This window comes from Panthera tigris, chromosome C1 (assembly GCF_018350195.1).
Source record: "Panthera tigris isolate Pti1 chromosome C1, P.tigris_Pti1_mat1.1, whole genome shotgun sequence".
In the NCBI taxonomy this organism is placed as follows: Eukaryota; Metazoa; Chordata; class Mammalia; order Carnivora; family Felidae; genus Panthera; species Panthera tigris.
In genome coordinates, this window is record NC_056667.1 from 190,293,506 (window position 1) to 190,312,860 (window position 19,355).

Consider the following 19,355-nt stretch of genomic DNA (forward strand, 5'->3'; position numbering starts at 1 on the left):
TAAATCAGGGGCTTATTTTAAGGAGCCTTCTAAGATTCAGCTTCTTTTGAGGTGTTTTTCTAATGGACCCACTTGATGCTTCTGCTTGTATCTTATTGATTAGAACTTGGTTATATGGCCATCCTATCTGCACGGGAGGCTGGGAAACGTGGTCTTTATTTCAGGCAACTATGCGCTTAGTTGAAGATTGGAGTCTCTGCCAAAGAAGAAGCTAAGAATAGCTGTTTAGAATGCTGCTAGCTGTCCCTGCCCTGTCCCTCTGTACTGTCTTTTTGGTATTCCTTCTCACATGACCTATTTGGGAAACATAGTGCTTGGGATAGCTTGATGAGCAGAAAACCATATAATACACATAAATCTTCAGATGCCGCATGGAAACTGAAAACCAGTTGAGGTCCCAGTCTTTTATTTTTTTTTTTTAATTTTTATTTTTTAAGGTTTATCCATTTACTTGGAGAGAGAAAGAGCCTGTGTGCACAAGTGAAGGGGGCTCAGAGACAGAATCCCAAGCAGGCTCCGCAATGTCAGCACAGAGCCTGATGTGAGGCTCGAACTCATGACCTGAGCCAAGATCAAGAGTTGGATGCTCAACCAACTGAGTCCCCCAGGCTCCCTGAAGTCCCAGCCTTTTTAATATGCTTGCCCTCCTTCATGGGGAGTTTTCCTGTCCTGTTCCTTCTTGCCTGTGATCATCCCAAATGCCCCTGATGCTTCGTCTCTCCCTATTTCTTATCCTTACACTCAGCTTCTTGCTCTTCAGAGACATGCTTTGTTCTTCTACTGTTGGCTTGTCCAGAGCTCTCTATGTTTTATGTTCCCCATAGTTACTTTTTTAAAAAGTTATTATTTTTATTTTAGAGAGAGACAGAGCATGAGTGGAAGAGAGGGGCAGAGAATCCCAAGCAAGGGCTCCATACTCTTCTTGGAGGCCTCATGCGGGGCTCTATCCCATGACCCCGGGATCATGACCTGAGACGAAATCAAGAGTTGGACGCTCAAGTGACTGAGCCACCGAAGCACCCCTGTGTACTATCTTGTATTGTTTTCTAATATTTTTTGTATTGTTTTCATGAACATAAGTTAGTTCTCCAACTATATTGTAAGAATTTGGAGAGTAGGGACTGTGTTGTTCATTTACTCATTCATTCATTTAGATTCTGCTCAGTATCTAAGGCAGCATTGGGAAGGTAGTTGGTAGTATATAAATATCTCTTACCTTAACAAATGAAAAAAAGTGAATATGACTGATATGTGCACGCAGAGTAGGGAGCAGAGAAACATTTTTGCTGCAGTGCATGATGGTCCTGTTGACATTCCCAAACAGCTGAAAAAGTTCATATGGAAACTTGCTTGTCATTAGAACTGTTGAGACCTAAGTGAACTCTGTTCAGGATGGTAAGAAATGGAAACTAGAATTTTACTTACAGTAGTATTTTATATTCAGTAACTAATTTTCAACTGTGCTTTCAGCATTTTAAAAGGGAGATTCACAGGCTTTGAGAAGAATCCTCCCACTGGCTTCTGATGTCTGATCAGAGAAGTAAAAATTCTATCCTTTCTCATAAAATATCCACTATTGTCAGAGTATGATTTTCATGGGATTATTTAAATGAGCTTTGAGATATAGAACTATATCTTAAAGTTTACATGAAAGCTTTAAATGAAAATATTGTTCTATTCCCTCCTCACGTCCACATCAAAGTTGCCTGTATCATGTTTCTGAATGCTCCCCAAGTGCCATTTTAAAAAAAAAAAAATTAGAGTCTCACTTTCCCATCACAGAATGCTCACAGAAAGTTCAAAATGTTTCAATGGGAAATTGCCCAGTAGAGAGTGATAATCAAAGAGGTTGGATTATAATTATAAAAAAAAAAGTACTGTTCTTTCCCAAGAATTTTTATCTAGTATTGCCTTCTCAGAATGTTTCTGGATTCTTAAAAATTATGTCTCATTTCTCTTTGTTTTACATCTCTTTTACATTTATCTCCACAAATCTGTTATCCTTAAAAGTGCCAACACGGACCTCAGCTGCCTATCTCAGAAGTATGCTTTCAGTTGTCACACTGTATCATTTTTTCCCTGCTCATAATTGAAGACAACCATTGAGTTTTTCTTCTCAGATATCTTTGGCACTTTGATTATAAACAGGTTGGGAATGCAGTGAAGATATTTCTGAGAATAAGGGAGAAATCTAATTTGCATGATGATGGAGGAAATGTTATCATTTTATAAGAAGCCACCAGCACGTCTATTCTCATAAAGATTCATTAGGGGTCTCGGGATTAATTTTTAAGATTGGGGGTTGGTGGGGAGGGAGGCACCACAGATACCATATAAAAGTCTTCTGATCCAGGGACACCTGGGTGGCTCAGTCAGTTAAGTGTCCGACTTCAGCTCAGGTCATGATCTTGCAGTTCACGAGTTCGAGCCCCATGTCGGGCTCTGTGCTGACAGCCCAGAGCCTGGAGCTTGCTTCAGATTCTGTGTCTCCCTCTCTCTCTGCCCCTCCCCCTGCCTGCATTCTGTCACTCTCTCTCAAAAATAAATAAACGTTAAAAATAAAAAATAAAAATAAAAAAAAATTAACAAAAATGTCTTCTGATCCAAAGTTAAGGACATATGTCTTGATTTCTTTGAGAAAATAACCAGAAACAAAGAGTCAGACAACACTTGAGTGAGTCATAGAGAAGGGTCATAATCCCACGGATGCGATTACCCTTAGCCATCTTGATAGGAATGGCAAAGGCAATATCAGCAGCGATGGATGAGAGTGGCAGCGGTTATAGAAGCTGGCCTGCTAAGTAATGACTAGAGAGCAGAGAGCTGCTCGTGCTGGTGCTACGGAAGCAAGAATGCTGTCACAGCCTCCCGTGAGAGAACGCAAACTACCGGATTCCATCTTGCCAACGGGGAAGATGAGGGACACATTAGGACCCTGTACATCTATTTGACACGAGACACTCTGGGGTCTCCTCTATTGGCCCAGAATTTCCAGAGTACTGAGAAGAAATAAGATCTATCCACCATTTCCTAATAATAACAAGACCAACAATAATGACCCTGATGATGAGAGTAGCTAACACACTGTGCTTACTGGGTGCCAGGCAGTGTGCTAAGGGCTTCACAGACATATTAACTCATCCCTACCACTACTTCCCTTTTCCCTCTGACCCCCCAAAGCACCTGATTACTATTGCCAGTCTCTCAAGACCCACAGGGGCCACCGAGGATTGCGTGGGGAGAGGAGACCCATCATGGAGAGCAAACCTGTGGGTTATATCTTTCTTCCTTTGAATCCATACTTCCTCCTACATTTTGAAAATTGCTAAAAAAACCTATTTTGTTCAATTCTTCTCCCCTTATCCTAAATTTGAAAGTAATTTTCACTTGGGAATGGCATTTCTAGGTCCCAGTGGGGAGCAAGTAGGATAACAGAGTGGTGCTGGGCAGTTACAGCTTGCGTGACGCATGATTTATGCATTGGTAGTTTTCCAGAAGAGCAACAGAGTTAGATGAAGTCCATAAAAGGAAGCAGACAAATTGTGCTTCTAGGACTATAGGTAGAGTTTTCAATAGAAGCTGACCATTTCTGCTTTTATTCCTCTCTTAGAATGGCCCCCCCCCACCCCCCGCCCTTTTAAGTGAAGGTTTCCCCACAGGTTACTGGGCAATTATCCATTGCTATCTGGTTAAGTGTGACCCTTAATATACTTTGGCAAGAAAAGTGACTTTTGTATTTCAGAATAGGTCGTTGCCTCCCTGCTATTTGACAGTCAAAATAATGGTCAAAAAAACCTTATTCAGCAGTGTAATAAAAATTCGATTTGGTATTAGAGGAAAGCCAAGTATAGTCTGTGGAAAATTAACTGAAAAAACTGATTGTTTTCTTGAAGGTGCTGACACTCCATAGCTCTGATGTATCCTTAACCGAGACTGAAATTTTTTTTTTCCGAGACTGAAAATTTTAAGCATGTAGAGGAGATTCTGTAACAGTGGGGGCAGAGCAAGAACAAGGTAGTTAGCTGCAAAAATAGTAATTTCCAATTTTTATGAAAAGCATCACATACGCTAGAACCAATGTAGACAGATACATAGGAGATGGATAGAGCAATATCTAAGATTTTTCCTGAGGAAATGTTTTGTGTTTTCCCTACAGACAGCTCTGATTTTTTTAAATCTTTAGGCAAATTTCTATAGACGTGAAAGCTAAGCCAAATTAGGTAAAGCCGCATGAAATAAGCATTCTTTTTTTGATGATCACTCTTGTGTTGATGATTTTGTTGATGATGATGATTATCCTTTTTGTTGGACATTGTTGCTGTAGTGAATAGTTAGAATTAACACATTCGAGGGGCGCCTGGGTGGCTCGGTCTGTTAAGCGTCCGACTCTGGCTCAGGTCATGATCTCGTGGTCTGTGAGTTTGAGCACTGCGTTGAGCTCTGTGCTGACAGCTCAGAGCCTGGAGCCTGTTTCAGATTCTGTGTCTCCCTCTCTCTGACCCTCCTTTGTTCATGCTCTGTCTCTCTCTGTCTCAAAAAAAAATAAAACATTAAAAAAAAAAAAAAAAAGAATTAACACATCCAAGACTCAAGGTTTAGATCAGTATACTTTGCGTATTTGAATTTAAAAGGCAAGTTTTTAGTGGCTTTGAAACAGAGATTTAAGTTCTGGTTATTTGTAAGTAACAATTCAAATAGATTTATAAAAATTATATTTCTTATCAAGTGAAAGGGAACTCTAGTGCTATAGCTACTATTTTTAGGTTCTAACATGGTCTCTAGGGGAATTTATTCAAGGCTATATGGATGGACTATCAGAAAGACATTAAAGTTCTCCAGCCTGGGCGAATTAACACGACAATTAGAAGAGAGTGAGCCTGCCTTATTTTTGCAGTCAGAAGCAAAACAAGGAAAGTGTTTTGTTTTTTAAAAGAAAAAGACTTGACTCTGAAAAATACTTGTTTGTTATGCTTCTGGCTACTCTGATACCCAGGTACATGACATTTCTGCATAATGTAACTTTATGTGGACAGAAAATATCCTCAGGGGGCCTCAGATGCTGCAGTTATTTCCAACCAATGCCTCGATTGTGGTATAGAGGGAGACACCCCTCTAAGTTCCCTTCAACTTTGATTTACTCACAGTGTTTTTAAGGCCAAGAGGGGCTTTGTTTCTTTCCTGGTTGTCTCGTGGCTGAGTCTCCTTAATGAAGCCTTCCCTCTGTTTTTTACCAGGCTCTAATCATTTAAAGCTGGGTTGCCATAAGCCCACCTAACCAGGCCTAGACATGAGCCAGACTTACCTTTATAAAATGGAGATCTGACCGTGTCATTTCCTTGTTGAAAAAACATCCACATCCAGTCTCATACGTTCCTGGCAAAGGTGCAAATTGGTACATGCCCTTGGGAACAGTGTTTGCCAATATTAAGAATTTTAAAACTACATCTGTCTTTTGACTCAATGGTTCTATTTCTTAGCATCCCTCCTCAGCGAGTAGTCCCAAGCAAGATGCTTTATAAGCAGAGGTGTTTAATGCAGCATTATTTAAGGTAGTAAAAAACTGGAAGCAAATTTAATGTATGTACACATTGGTAGGAGTTAAATAAATAGCCCATGGGCTATCCAGTCAATGAAATATTTTTTAGCTACTAAAAACACTTAATTGCACTATTTTATAGCGCATGGAATAATGTTTTGTAAACATATTAAAATCCAGAAACGTCAAATGCAGAAAAAATGATGAAACCTCTCGTTTCCTCTTCTCATCTCCACTATCCCACCCTGAGCTGAGGTTAGGAAGTCATCTCCCTGGGAGGATAATAAATCTCATGTTGCCTTTGACCACTGACAAAAGCTAGTCTTGGAAATGCCCTCAGAAAATGATTTGATACACTAGAAAAGAAAGAAGTAATTTCAGTGCTTTGCTCTGTCTTTGTGGAGCCAGAATGTGGCCATCAGAGGCAAGTGGCTGTGATGCTTGAAAAATATGCAGAAACATTCCAGTTAAGCACCAGCAGTCCTCTGGGAAGGGATTGTAAGCAGGAATGTAAGAAATTGGGGTGAGAAGGTTGATACTGCTTTGCATAATAAGGCAAAATATCATCTTCAGTATAGATGGGAACGACGTTAACACACACCTAAGAAAACGTTTCTCTAAATCCTTGGCGTGAACTGAGGCTGTACTCTGAGAATTTTTCTTTGTGTCTGCATGTGTCTCCGTGTATTTGCACTTAACATATCGGTTACCTGCTGAATCTATCAGGCAGGAAGAAGACATATCTTGATCTCACAATGGTGGAAGGAATCCTTTCTATCTTTTATAGAATATTATTCTAGCCTGAGAAACTCAGGCTTTGGGAAGTGTTCCCCTGAGGGGTGTGCCTTCTGGGACTGCCTACGTCAGGAAGGAGGTGGAAGGCAGGGTTTTGGGTCTGCACACAGATTCATTTGGTGGTGATGGCTCTCTGTCCTTGGACTATTGGAGCCGTCATATCTGGCAACATGGTTTGCATTTTCTCTTCTGCTCTGCAATTCCCTTCCATTGTCTCTAGTCTTCCTGAAAGCCGGGTGTTCTCTTCCAACCTTCTGTGGTACTGTTGAGGGGTGATTAAGGGGCAGGTCAGTAAAGACGCTCTGGGGCCCTTTCTATCTCATCCTTCTAAGGAGGTCAGTGGCTCAAGTAGCATCACTGTTGTGGGAAAGACACTAGGTGTGAGTTCCAGGCACTGGCAGGCAGAGGAATGGGCCATAGCCAGAGCAGAGCTGAGAATGGCGAAGCAGCACTCCACAGGGAGGGGGCGCTATCGAATCGGTGCCTCCAAAGTGCACTGAGACCTTTGGCTACTTCTCCAAATATGTTAGACAGAGGTTCCACCTCCGTCCACTAGAACCACCTGGGAGCTTTTCAAAGTTACTGCTTCCTGGGTCCCACTTCATAATAATTGAATCTGAATCTCTGGGGATGGGGTCTGGACATCAGAATTTTGTAAAACTCTTTAGGTGATTCTGATGTGCAGCCAGGTTGAAATCACTACCTTAGAGAAAGGGATCCGGAACGGGAGAGACAGACCTTGTAATAAACACAGCATATAAATCTCAAGAGTAACCCTGCAAAAAACTTCAGAAAAGTTTTTAGAAGTGTGCAAAGAAATACAATCAATGGTCACAATGGTAATTATGTCCAATAGGTCTGGGAACAACAAATTAGAAAATAGTGATTTGTTGTTGCTCCTGTACGTAGAGATACATATCTCACATCGATTGTCCTCTTAAATCCTAAAAACAAGTGATCCTGGTAGATTCTATTTTATTCTGCAGAGGAGAAAAAACAGAGTTCAGAGGTGTTGTGACTTGCCTGAGACCATTCCAGTAACAGGTGCCAGAGATGAGGTTCAAACCCGGTCCAACTGACCACAGAGCTGAAGCTTCTTGCACTACACCATACTGCCCCCTACCGACTCCGTCCTCTGGTCATCTCTGCGTGAGAGCTCAAACCAGCAGAGCGTGGCTTTGTTCCACCTGGGTTGGAAACAAGTGCAGGTCCCGTGGCCACTCAGATTTTCCGTTGCTGGGTGCATTTCCACAAGTATTGATTTTGGAGTTACAAATAAATTTCAGCGACTAGGTGAATATGCAAACACGGTGTCTGCCAATGATGAAGATCAACTATATTTAATAATATTGACAGTAACAGTATTTAGATATAAGTGACCTTTGCCTCCTCATTTCTCCATTTTTCTAAAATTCCTTTCATGTGTACTTTTATAAGTAAGTAATTTAGTTTATTTTACTTTTATAAGAAAGATTTTAATTTAGTTTAGTTTATAGTTTACTCTAGACTAAAAATCTTTTCCATGGCATCCATCTGTTTATAGCCCTATTTCTTCTAAAGTCTGGCTTTGACATATTTCCATGAGAATTGCTTTTAAGTGCTAATTGAAAAGGTATATTTCTGTCCCGCCCCTTTCAAAACTACTAAAATAGAATCTCTAAGGAACCCAAGAAGCTGCAGTTGTCAATGTCCTCCACGTTACTCTTACATATGCCAGTGGTAAAAGACATTTGCTCTTGCAGTCTCCAAAGAGTGAGGGTGAAGTAAGCATATTTCAGCTAAAGTGGCTGAAAGAATTCACCACTCAAAAGCCACTCTCGAAGAACTACTGAAGGCTATACTTGACTGTAAGACAGGAATTGAACCTAGGAGAAAGGATTGGAGTGCAAGAAGCAATGGTGAGCAAAGCAGTTGGCAAGCATATGGTAAATCCGAAGAATTGCCTATAGCAAACAAAACAAAATAAAAAGGGGGTGGTTAAAATGAAGGAAAATTAAATTAAAATAAGAGACTACCATAAAATGGGGGAAACAAAGGTGTTAAACCATTCTGAAATCTTGGTGGAGTTGGAGAGAAGAAAGGAGATGCTGGTTAAATTTTTGTTGGAGGCATAGAAGCATGACCTAAAGGTAAACAACAAGATAATAAAACTATAAAGTATAATTTTGAAGTCTGCAGGAAAAAAAATAAAAAACTGTGATAACCATAAGAGAAAGGAAAACAACAACAACAACAAAAAAGCAAAGACAGGAGGAGAGAATGTTTCAAACAAAGAGAATGTGTGGGCAATGTAATAGAAGTGAAGACACTCTATTGTCAGATCTGAAATTTGATTTTATTCTATTTACATGCTAATAACTCAGTCTATTATGGATTCATGGGTGTTGGCAGAAGACACAAGATTCTTGGATAAGATACAAAAGACTTTATTACTCACAGCCTGGCAAGGAGCATAAGCATCATAAGCACAAAACAGCATGTTTGTGTCAGTTCGCTTGTTTCCGAGGCCCTGTGACAATGACACAGAGGGCCCACATAGATGTTTACACGCAGTAGGACATGAACCTGAGCTGGGGAACCTGTTCTTTTGTAGCAAGTGGTAAGCAAGCTTGCTCTTTGTCCAAGAGGGAGACATTGCCTCATCTCCAAAGCTTGATTGCCGCAGACACAACTCAGAAATGGTCCTGGTAAAGATCACTTAGGGCCTTGCCTGTTTGGTACATCCAGCAAGATATTTAGGAGCACCAGAGACCCACGGAGGAGTAGCTCTCAACACATATAAGTGAGAATCTGAGAGTAAATCGGTTGGCTGGACTGTAAGGTGCATTGGGTTGGAGAGGAGGGAAAGGAGTGGGGAAGGAGTGGGGAGAAGTAATGTAATAAAAAGTCCCACTGTTAAGGGCCTTTGCATGGCTGCTGTAACAAAATTCCCCACAACTAGGTGGCTGAAACAGCAACATTTATCTCTCAGAGCTCTGCAGGCTGGGAAGTCCAGGATCAAGGCCCCAGCAGGACTTATGTAACATCTTAATATAAAGAACATAGGGGCGCCTGGGTGGCTCAGTTGGTTAAGTGTCCAACTTCGGCTCAGGTCATGATCTCACAGTTTGTGAGTTCGAGCCCCTCATTGGGCTCTGTGCTTAGAACCTGGAGCCTGCTCCAAATTCTGTGTCTCCCTCTCTCTCTGCTCCTCCCCTGCTCATGCTCTGTCTCTTTCTCTCCTTCAAAAATAAAAACATTTAAAAAAAATATAAAGAACATAAATTTGTGGAAAAGTGTCAAAAAAAAAGTACTTTGAAAGCTTCTAGAGAGTGGCAAATTGTGGGAAGGCGGATATATGGAGAAAACTAATAGAAGATAAGGGTTCTTTCACTAAGGTTCAGCAAGGTATGCAGGTATTACCATCTCTGAGGGAAGAGTATAGAGTGGTCTCCAATGATTAAGAATGGAGACAGGGGGAGGACAGAGAAGTTTTTTTTTAAGATTAAAAAAAATTTTTTTAAGTACTCTCCATACCCAATGTGGAGCTTGAACTTACAACCCTAAGATCAAGAGTCACATGCTCCTTCTACTGAGCCAGTGAGGTGCCCCAGAGAATTTTCTTTGTGCCTGTTTCCTCTCAGTTGCTTTCAGCTCATAATAGTCCTCGTGCCAGAGTGGCATATTTTGGGGTGGTATACTCTGAACCCCTTCAACCACTACATTCATGAATTATGTACATTTAAAAATATACATGAAAATAGATTGAAGAAAGATAAAATGCATAGATATATATATTCAATACTGAATATATTCAATATTCAAGTTCTAATATTTTCTTCCATCTTGCACTAGATTGTTTCATGTACCTTAGTACATATCACTCAGTTTGGAGACCATTGCATCTTAGGATAGTTATCTTTAGAAATGTATCCGTGATATCATAATTTATTTTCTATGATCTACTTACCAGCAATTGGGCTTTTTTTTTTTTAATCAAAAAATGCTGCAATGAACATTCTTGGACAGAAATACTTGTTAATTGACGATGTCTGTAAAGTGAATTTTTTTATAGTGGTAATGTCGAATCAAATGCCATATGCATTTTACATTTTGGTAGATGTTCTCAAATCGCCCTATGAAAAAGCTACACTTATTCACGTTCCAAATGATAGTCTGTAAAGGTCCTCCTTCCCACTTTCTATGAAACTTGGTATCAATCTTTACAATTTTGTCCAATAAAATAGGTGAGAAATAATATATTATGGCATATAAAAATACCATTTAAAAAATAATTAAATTCAAGTTCAAACATTTTAAATTGAAATTAAACCACTGAATTGTGTGTTTATACCCTATGTCATTTTTTCCTCCCTTTTGGGTATGTATCTCTTAAAGCTCTGGGTAAATGAAGAAAATTAGCCCTTCATCACATATGCTGTGAATATTTTCCCAGGTTGCCTTTTGTTTGTTGAATTGTTTGTGACCATGCAGAAATGTTTATTATTTTTTTTACATTTATTTATTTCTTTTGAGAGAGAGAGAAAGAGAGAGAGAGAGAGAGAGAGAGTGTGTGTGTGTGTGTGTGTGTGTGTGTGAGTGGGGGAGGGCAGAGAGAGAGAGAAGAGAGAGAATCCCAAGCAGGCTCTGCACTGTCAGCGCGGAGCCTGATGCAGGTCTCCAACTCCTGAACCACAAGATCATGACCTGAGTCGAAATCAAGAATCTGATGCTGTCTGGCTGAGTCACCCAGGTGCCCCTTAACTTCTTCTTCTTCTTTTTTTTTAATGTAGTCAAATCAGTAGCGTTTCTGTAGAGACTTATGCCTGGAGCAGCATGAGGAAGGTGGTAACCTCAGCATCCACCTCCTTGAATGCCAGGTTCAGAGGTAGGGTGGGAAGGTGAGACTTAGGGTTTGTGGTGTGGGGGCTGTGGTTTGGGAAAGATCAGCAAAATGGGGGCAGATTAGGAAATTGTTAGGATAGCGAGATCACATGGGAAATATGAGTGAGGGCTCTGGAGCCAGCCTTTGTGAGTTCAATCCCAGGACTAATATTTATAGAATGACTTTGGCCAGGGGTGGGAGGGCAGGTAATGACACTTCCTGTGCCTTTGTTTCTTCATGGAGAAATTGTTAGTATTTTATCTGAGGTTTACGTGAGATGAGGCACTGTGCCAGTGCCTGGCAGACAGAGTACTTTATAGAGAAGAAATAAAGAGAACTTGGGCTGGGTTGTAGGAGAAATAGGAATGAATAGACATATTGAAAGATTTGTAGAATGTAGGTGAGGAGGATCAAGAAGAATGCATCACCCCCTTTCTCTGGTTAAAATCATGACCATATTAGTGAAAACAACAGGGGAACACAGTGATGCTGTGGCAGGAAGGTTCGACAGAGACCCGAGAGCCACATAACTTGATCCAAATTCCAACTCTACCCCTCACTAGCTTTGTACCATTGAATAAATCACTAACAGTTTGGAATAATGATTCCATCTCTCTTATAGATGAAGAAATGAAAAGTGAGCTAATATATGTAAAGCACCTAGAATACTATTTGGCACAGAGTATGTACTTAAAAATATTAGCCATTATTATTATTATTAATTTTTTTCTGCATTATGTCAGGTACCATCTCATTTGAGTTTTCTGAGATCCTTGTTCCTTTCTTTTTTTTTTTATTAATATATGACATTTATTGTCAAATTGGTTTCCATACAACACCCAGTGCTCATCCCAAAAGGTGCCCTCCTCAATACCCATCACCCACCCTCCCCTCCCTCCCACCCCCCATCAACCCTCAGTTTGTTCTCAGTTTTTAACAGTCTCTTGTGCTTTGGCTCTCTCCCACTCTAACCTTTTTTTTTTTTCCTTCCCCTCCCCCATGGGTTTCTGTTAAGTTTCTCAGGATCCAAATCCTTGTTCCTTTCAATATGCACGCACCAATTGTTAAGATGTTCCCCATTTCACCAGGTCCTAACTATTGGGGCTGACTTAAGTCTGCCTTTCCATATTCTGGATCTATCTTATTCCACGCTAAGCTAATAGCATTCTGTGTTATTAATAGGCATTGATAACTTCATGTTATCCCTCTCAGATGACATTTGCATTTTAACAAGAATTTTCAAGGCCTTGACTCAAAGGAGTGAGTAATGTGGTTATTTTAGGTATCCTGGCAGAGAGAAACGGTCCTTGGGCTGGGCGAGCTTTCCTAAACTCTAAATTTATATCAAGCCAACAGCTGCCTACTCTGCTCACTCAGAATATGGTGTGGGGGTTGTATTGGTGATTGAAGAATGATTTTAAATCAGTTAGCCAGTATTTTTGCCAGGAACTGTATTAGGTAATGTGGGGAAGAATGTAAAGATGAATAATCCTTGTTTCAAGGAACTTATAACCTCACTGAAGAGATCAAAATGTAGAAAAACGAAAAAGGTAGTTATTCTCATTGCCATGGTCATAACAGATGTGAGACTGTTGCCTAATGGTCAGTATACCAGTGTGAGGTTTTCAGGGCTAGGTCAAACCAGGAAGGAGATTATCTAAAAAGCTGCTCATAAGATCGTTTTACCACAGAGCCAAGGCAAGAACAAGTGCTTAGAAATGGAGCTGGCTCTGTGGCCAGAAGCACTGAAGGGGGAGATAATGCACTAAGTTTTGCATCAGATGGAGCATCTGGGTGAAGCATTAAGAAAGACCGAGAGCCTGGGCCAAGGACGTGGGAGACCCATGGAACCTAGCATTCTGGCATGTATTCACATGTATTCGCATGTATTCTGGCATGGCTTACTGAGGCGGGGATGGTTCTTAAGGAGACCACACTGAGATGAACAAATAACATCTGCTTCCTTATTCGTAAAATGAGGAAGGTCGAAACACATGAGCACTGAAGTATTTCCCAGCTCTGGTAAGTAAATGATTCTAGGACCGGACAAAAGGCAGTCATAAGTAATATTCACATGAGCCACATAGACCCCGGTTTGCAAACCATAACCCATCATAGTTCTTTTGTTCATTTGCTGGGAAGTCTTTCTAGGTTCTTACCCTATCACTTGGATGTGGTAAGAAAATGTAGATTCCGTACCTCTCCAAAACGGAAATGATCTCTCTCCTTTACAAATTCCTGCAAAGTTAGGAGAGGGAAGGACAAACAAATTTAGCCCAAGTCAATGATTGAAATAGTCTTCTTAATCTTTTGTCTTTTAGTTTTTAGCCTTCCTCTCCCTGCTTGCCTTACTCCAAGGTGGTGTCCTGATGTATTTGCTTATATGATCCCATGGTATTGAGTGGAGGGAGTCCTTGTGTTCACACAGCTGTGTCTCTGCTTCCTCAGTGATAACAATCTTCTACCTGGTTACAGCCAGTCCTGAAAGCATTCAAGGCTGCAACCGTTTCCTAGTTTAATTTGTGTTCTGGCCTTCCCAGTTTGGTCAGGGCCCACTGGTTTCTCTGGCTGAATGGGTTGTGCCCCAGCCCTAGCACATGCTGTGGGAAGCCCTTGAGGCCTGGTTATGACTCCCATTTGGATCTGGCCCAGTAACTCTGTACACGGTACATTCATCTTTTGCCTAACTAACACTTTTTCTTGAAACCCCCTCACCAGGCTTCCAACTGTAATTGAATCCCATTACGCCACTTCTCCCAAACCATGCTCACCATTGATTCGCTTTGTTGATAGATAAGGTGATTGTGTTCCAGACGTTCAACATGAAGCAGAACAAGTTTTTTGCCCACGAAGTTCTCCAACTTATCTGAGTGTTTCTAAGTCCCCCTTAGCCTTTTCACCCATTCAGTCATTATATACTGAGTACCTATTATGTTTTAGGCTATCTAGGTGCTGGTAATGTAATGGTGAGCAATGGTGAAGAGTAGGGTCCCTGTTCTCATGGAGCTTATAGCGATGGGGGTTACGCACAGTGAAAAACTCACCAAACAAGTAAATAGCTGTGACTTTTTAAGTGTTATGAAAGAAACGAAAAGGATTTTTGTGGTCCAAAATAATAGAGACTTATTTGAATACCTATTGTATCAGGAGTGCTTTGGTGAAGGTTTCTCTGATAAGGCACTTCACCTGAGAAGGGTGAGAGGTAGCCAACCATGTGAAGATGGATACAGTAAATCAAGGCATAAAGAACAGCAGGTGCAAAGGCCCTCCACGTTGAAGAGCCTCAAGATGGGTTGGAAAATGACTCACAGATGTAAGATTTTCCTTCTATTCTTATAGGCAAGGGACATAATTTTCAGGCATTAAGATTACTTATTAGAACTTGCTGAGTATTAACCAAGGCCCAGACTAGGGTGAAATAAGTGAGGCACTCACTTCAGGTACAACATTTAAGGGATGAGCAAAAAACTCACTAGTCACACATATGAAATCAAAATCAGTGTAAAAAATCAAGGATGGACAAAATATCAAAATTTTAAAGAAAAAGAGAATCAGTATTACTGAGTTTTCCTTTAGCCATAGGCTCCAATATGGCTTGGATGGCACTGGTATTAAGGATCGTGGTCAGGGTGCCTGGGTGGCTCAGTCGGTTAAGCGTCCAACTTCAGCTCGGGTTATGTTCTCATGGTTTGTGGGTTCAAGCCCCATGTTGCACTCTGTGCTGACAGCTTGGAGCCTGGAGCCTCTTCAGATTCTGTGTGTGTGTGTCTCTCTCTGCCCCTCCCCTACTCGTGCTCTGTCTCTCTCAAAAATAAAATAAAAGATTAAAAAAAAGATTGCTGTCATCTGTGAACAGAGATAATTTTACTTCTTCCTTTCCTATTTGGATGCCTTTTCTTTTTCTTGCCTAATTGCCCTGGCCAGAGTTTTCAATACTATAGAAGTGGTTGAATAGAAGTTCTGAAAGTAGGCATCCTTGCCTTGTTTCTGATCTTAAAGGAAAAGCTTTTGGTATTTCACTACTGACTATGATGTTTGCTGTGGGTTTTTTATGACTTTCATTATATTGAGGTAGTTGTCATCTGTTACTATTTGTTTAGCTTTTATCACGAAAGGGTGTTGTATATTGTCAAATGCTTTTCCTGAATTATTTGAGATGATCATGTGGTTTTTATCTTTCATTCTGTTAGTATGATGTGTTACATTGGTCAAGTTTTATATATTGAACCATCCTTGCATTGAAAGAATAAATTTCACTTGGCCATGGTGCATAATCCTTTTAATATATGGCTGAATTCAGTTTGCTAGTATTTTGTTGAAGATTTTTTGCATCAGTGTTCATAAGGGATATTTATTTGTAGTTTTCTTTTCTTATAGTGTCTTTGTCTGGCTTTTGATACCAGGGTAATGATGGCTTCTTAGAATGAATTAGAAAGTGCTTTCCATCTTCAGGTTTTTTTGTAACAGTTTGAGAAGAATTGGTTATTAGTTCTTTAAATGTTTGGTAGAATTTGTCAGTGAAATCTAGTCTTGGACTTTTCAGGTCCAGGGCTTTTCTTTGTCAGAACAAATTACTGATTCAATCTCTTTACTAGATATAGGTCTATCCAGATTTTCTATTTCTTCATGATTTAGTCTTGGTAGGTTTTGTGTTTCTAAGGATTTGTCCATTTTGTTTAAGTTATCCAATTTGTTGGCTTGCTATTGTTCAGAATAGTCTCTTAAAATCCTATTTATTTCTGTAGAATTGGTAGTATTGTCTTCGTTTTCATTTGTGACTTCAGTAATTTGTCTTTTTTTCTCTCTTAGTCTGTCTAACTGAAATTTTGTCAATTATGTCCATCTTTTTGAAGAACCATCATTGATTTGACTGATTTTCGCTGTTATGTTTCTATTCTGTATTTCATTTATTTCTGTTTTATTTAATCTTTATTATTTTCTTCTTTATTCTAGCTTTGGGATTAGTTTGCTTTTCATTTTCTAGTTCCACGATGTGTAAAGGTAGGTTGTTGACTTGAGATCTTGGTTAATGTGAGTATTATAGTTATACATTTTCCTCTTAGTACCGCTTTCACTGAGTCCTATATGTTTTGGTATGTTGTATTTTCATTTTTGTTTATCTCTAAATATTAAAAAAATAATTCCACTATAGTTGTTTTTTCCCCTTGAATAAAACTATATATATGTGTATATACATATATATATATATGTGTGTGTGTGTGTATATATATATATGTGTGTGTATATATATATATATATGTGTGTGTGTGTGTGTATATATATATATATACACACACATATATATATATACACATATACACACACATATATATGTATATGTGTATATATAATTTATTGTCAAACTGGTTTCCATACAACACCCAGTGCTCATCCCAACAGGTGCCCTCCTCAATGCCCATCACCCACTTTCCCCTCTTCTCCACCCCCCCATCAACCCTCAGTTTGCTCTTAGTATTTAAGAGTCTCTTATGGTTTGCTTCCTTCCCTCTCTGTAACTTTCCCCTCACCCCTTCCCCTCCGCCCTGGTCTTCTGTTAAGTTTCTCAGGATCCACATATGAGTGAAAACCTATGGTATCTGTCTTTCTCCTCCTGACTTATTTCATGTAGCATAATACTCTCCAGTTCCATCCATGTTGCTAATGGTGTAAGAAAGTGGTCTAGTTTCAAATGGCCAGATTTCATTCTTTCTCATTGCCAAGTAGTATTCCATTGTGTATATAAACCACATCTTCTTTATCGTTCGTCAGTTGATGGACATTTAGGCTCTTTCCATAATTTGGCTGTTGTTCAAAGTGCTGCTATAAACATTGGGGGTACAAGTGCCCCTATACATCAGCACTTCTATATCCCTTGGGCAAATTCCTAGCAGTGCTATTGCTGGGTCATAGGGTAGATCTATTTTTAATTTTTTGAGGAACCTCCACACTGTTGCATTCCACGAACAATCCAAGAGGGTTCCTGTTTCTCCACATCCTCTCCAGCATCTATAGTCTCCTGATTTGTTCATTTTAGCCACTCTGACCTGCGTGAGGTGGTATCTCAGTGTGGCTTTGATTTGTATTTCCCTGATGATGAGTGATGTTGAGCATCTTTTCGTGTGCCTGTTGGCCATCTGGATGTCTTCTTTGGAAAAGTGTCTATTCATGTCTTCTGCCCATTCCTCACTGGATTATTTGTGTTTTGGGTGTGGAGTTTGGTGAGTTCTTTATAGACTTTGGATACTAGCCCTTTATCTGATATGTCATTTGCAAATATCTTTTCTCATTCCGTCAGTTGCCTTTTAGTTTTGTTGATTGTTTCCTTTGCAGTGCAGAAGCTTTTTATCTTGATGAGGTCCCAATAGTTCATTTTTGCTTTTAATTCCCTTGCCTTTGGAGATGTGTCAAGTAAGAAATTGCTGTGGCTGAGGTCAGAGAGGTTTTTTCCTGATTTCTCCTCTAGGGTTTTGATGGTTTCCTGTCTCACATTCAGGCCCTTCATCCATTTTATTTTTTGTGAATGGTGTAAGAAAGTGGTCTAGTTTCATTCTTCTGCATGTTGCCGTCCAGTTCTCCCAGCACCATTTGTTAAAGAGACTGTCTTTTTTCCATTGGATATTCTTTCGTGCTTTGTCAAGGATTAGTTGGCCATACTTTTGTGGGTCCAATTCTGGAGTCTGTGTTCTATTCTGCTGGTCTATGTGTCTGTATTTGTGCCAATACCATGCTGTCTTGATGATTACAGCTTTGTAGTAGAGACTGAAGTCTGGGATTGTGATGCCTCCAGCTTTGGTTTTGTTTTTCAATATTACTTTGGCTATTCGGGGTCTTTTGTGGCTCCATACAAATTTTAGGATTGCTTGTTCTAGCTTTGAGAAGAATGCTGGTGCAATTTTGATTGGTATGGCATTGAATGTGTAGATTGCTTTGGGTAGTATTGAGATTTTGACAATATTTATTCTTCCAATTCGTGAGCATGGAATGTTTTTCCATTTCTTTGTATCTTCTTCAATTTCCTTCGTAAACTTTCTATAGTTTTCAGCATACATATCTTTTACATCATTGGTTGGTTTATTCCTAGGTATTTTATGATTTTTGGTGCAGTTATGAATGGGATCAGTTTCTTTGTCTTTCTGTTGCTTCATTATTGGTGTAAAAATGCAACTGATTTCTGTACATTAATTTTGTTTCCTGCAACTTTGCTGAATTCACGTATCAGTTCTAGGAGACTTTTGGTGGAGTCTGTCGGGTTTTCTATGTAGAGTATCATGTCATCTGCAAAAAGTGAAAACTTGACTTCATCTTTGCCAATTTTGATGCCTTTGATTTCATTTTGTTGTCCGATTGCTGATGCTAGAATTTCCAACACTATGTTAAACAACAGCGGTGAGGGTGGACATCCCTGTCATGTTCCTGATATCAGGGGGAAAGCTCTCAGTTTTTCCCCATTGAGGATGATGTTAGCTGTGGGATTTTCATAAACAGCTTTTATGATGTTTAAGTATGTTCCTTCTATCCCGACTTTCTTGTGGGTTTTTATTAAGAAAGGATGTTGTATTTTGTCAATTGCCTTTTCTGCATCGATTGACAGGATCATACGGTTTTTATCTTTTCTTTTATTAATGTGATGTATCACATTGATTGATTTGCGAATATTGAACCAGCCCTGCAGCCCAGGAATGAATACCATTTGATCATGGTGAATAATTCTTTTTATATGCTGTTGAATTCGATTTGGTAGTATCTTGTTGAGAATTTTTGCATCCATATTCATCAGGGATATTGGCCTGTAGTTCTCTTTTTTTTCTGGGTCTCTGTCTGGTTTGGGAATCAAAGTAATGCTGGCTTCATAGAATGAGTCTGGAAGTTTTCCTTCCCTTTCTATTTTTTGGAAGAGCTTGAGAAGGATAGGTATTATCTCTGCTTTAAATGTCTGGTAGAGTTCCCCTGGGAAGCCATCTGGTCCTGGACTCTTATTTGTTGGGAGATTTTTGATAACTGATTCAATTTCTTTGCTGGTTATGGGTCTGTTAAAATTTTCTATTTCTTCCCATTTGAGTTTTAGAAGTGTGTGGGTGTTTAAGAATTTGTCCATTTCTTCCGGGTTGTCCAGTTAGTTGACATATAATTTTTCATAGTATTCCCTGATAATTGCTTGTA

The 19,355-nt window shown here is 39.7% G+C and overlaps 1 protein-coding gene across 8 annotated transcripts in view; it reads left to right on the forward strand.

Moving 5' to 3' along the window:
* ADAM23 (ADAM metallopeptidase domain 23) overlaps nt 1–19,355 on the forward strand; it is a 318,624-nt gene that overhangs the window by 28,217 nt on the left and 271,052 nt on the right. The gene's annotated exons all lie outside the window — the stretch shown is intronic.